Below are 2,723 nucleotides of genomic sequence, written 5' to 3' on the forward strand. Positions count from 1 at the left end.
TCTCAGGTCTCTGGCATGGCTTCCCCGTACAGAGCCCTCTGGTCAGGCCTTCTCTCCCCACAGCCACCTCCCTGCCTCCCCAGGGCCATCCCCCATGTGGGCCCCGAGGACACCTGGAATTCTGTGCGGGGGGCGGGGAAGAGAGGGACCATCTAGTCCAATCCCCTCACAAGAGGAATCACTCCTATCCCCCTCCTAAGGGATGGCTTGTGCAGCCCCTGCTTGAAGACCTCCCAGGATGGGGAGCTCATCATCTTCCAAGGCTGTCCCCATGGGACCGCACTAAGAGTTTGTCTCAGCTCTGCTCTCTGGAGCTTTGAAGGCAACACAGGAGAGGGGGCACTGGGCACACTTATTAAGCACCTACTGTGTACCAGAGACACAAAGGGAGGCAAACGCCAGGGCTGCTCTCAAGGAGCTCATGGAAATCAAGAAGCCGGGTCCAGAGCCACAGGCACACGGGCAAAGTCCCCTGGCAGCCGGTGGTGATTCGGTGTCCTGCACTGTCCAGCAGCCTCCAAGATCCCTTCCGGCTCCGGCTCAGAATCTAAAGGCTTTTCCCAGACCTGAGCATTCTAGTCTCCTAAGTTCGAAATCATTTTTCTTCACAGGCTCGAGTTCTGACCCACCAGACCCCATCCCACAGGCAGGGCCCCCCAGGTCACACACTTCCCTGCCCAGCACACATGCTCAGTGTGTGTCACATGACCCATTGCTGACCCCCAGGGCTGAGGGCCAACACGGGACAGCTCTAGCCACGGGAAATGGAAAGGGCTGCCCTCGGAGCCGGGAAGACTTGGAGTGTGGGCAACTGGCGGCCAGGCACTGGGATCCAGGCAGCTCCCTGTAGCCGTCACTTCGGAAGGGTGGCCAGCCCGCACTGGTGGAGGCCATTGCCTCGCTCGGTACAAAACATGGCAGTCCCTACCCATTACTGCCCTAAAAGCCCGTGTTCCCTGTGCACCGATGCTTGTTAATGCCGGGTGACCCCCACGAGGGCAGGACATGGCCCCGGCCCTGTGAAGCTCCAGTCCGCCAGGATGACCACAGCATCCTGGGTGCCATCAGCATGATCAGAAATGGAGGTAGGATGGGCCATTAAGACCCAAGGCATGGAGGCAGGTCAGTGGCTCCCAGGGAAGGAGGGAGCCCAGTCCGGCTCATCTCCCTTCATGGAAGAGAACAGGGCGGTAATGGGACTGGGGGAGCCCTGAATGCCGAAGCTGCTCTTTCCAAAGTTATCAAGGTCTCTTGTTGCCCAACGCAGCAGGCTTCTCCCCTCCTCCTTCTTCACCTCAGCGGCCCCTCCCGCTGCTGGCTCCCTCTCCTCCTGGGGACTCCCTCCTCGCTGTTTCAGGACACCCCCCCCACCTCATAGTGGACCCTCAGGGCTCGGCCCTCCACTCTATGATGGGTGGGCTTCAGCCCTGCATCTCCCTCTCTTTCCCCCCTCCCCCGCGCCTCCAACCTCCCCCTGCCCTGTTTTTCAGGCACCACCCCGCCCTCCCATATAAGTTCAGAAGCCTAACTGACAAAGGAGGAAACATCTATTAGTGACTTCCAGGCAGTGTTCGGCCGGATTCGCACCCAGGTCTCCGGGACTGGAGGCCGGTCTCCCCAGCTGCTCTTACTCCACCGAGGCCTCCTTTGGAAACTTGCCCAGCACAGGGTACAGCTGCTGCAGTGTCTGCCCCGCCCCAAGCAAGGCTCCAAAGTGCACGGCAGGGGGTCTGGCGGCAGTCAGAGGCCTGCAGTCAGGAGGACCTGAGTTCAAATCCAGCCTCGGATGCCGGCCGAGTCCCTTCACCCCGTGGGCCTCGGTTTCTCCATCTGTAAAAAGAGCTGGAGGAGTGGCCACTGCTCCAGTAGCTGCCGAGAGATCCCCCAGGGGTCCCCTGCCTGGGCCGGCTTTCACCTTCCGTTATTCTATGACTGGCCGAGTTCCGCGTTCCATAAGGGATGAGCGGGCGCTGACAGTCGCTCGCTCGGCCGAAGCACTTTTCTCCACGCTGATGGGAAACCAGATGATCCGGCTGAAGTTTCTCCCGCGGCCTCTATACTCCGCAGGCGGCTTCTCCCCAGGGGGCTCTCCGATGTCCCACAAGACTTCACTCCACTAGGAATCCTCAATAATGAGAACTGGGCATCCAGCGGAAAGCTTTCCCCGGCCCTTCTCCACCACGAATCCTGACGGAAACTCATGAACCCGGGCTGAAGTTTCCCCCACATTTCCAGTTTCCCCCCAGCAGGCGTGTCTCATGTACTTGTTTCCATTTCTCACGGAAGGCCTTCCCACTCATGAACACCGAAGTTTCATTCCAAGGCGGATTTTCTGGTCTGTAGTGAGGTGTCCTCTTCAGCTGGCGCCTTTTCCACACTTAGCACTTTCAGAGGATTTCATTCCAGCACGAATTCTGTGCTGAGGGACAAAGTCTGCTCTTTAAGGTGTACAAATCCTATCCTTACACCCACCCTAGGAGGGAGCTCCCTGTTATGTGACCCCCCTCCCTTTTTTAAACAGATGAATGCTCAGTCACCCAGCTAGTAAATGTCTGAGGTCGGATTGGACCTTGGTCTTCTTGCCCACAAGCCCAGTACTTTATTCCTTGTACTACCCAACTGCCTAATAACAAGCAAAAATAACCAATATTGAGACTCCGTCTGAGTAACCCAGTCACCTTTTTCTCTACCATGAAGAGGGTAATATTTCATTATTGAACAAG

Source organism: Sminthopsis crassicaudata, chromosome 3 (assembly GCF_048593235.1).
Source record: "Sminthopsis crassicaudata isolate SCR6 chromosome 3, ASM4859323v1, whole genome shotgun sequence".
NCBI classification, from domain to species: Eukaryota; Metazoa; Chordata; class Mammalia; order Dasyuromorphia; family Dasyuridae; genus Sminthopsis; species Sminthopsis crassicaudata.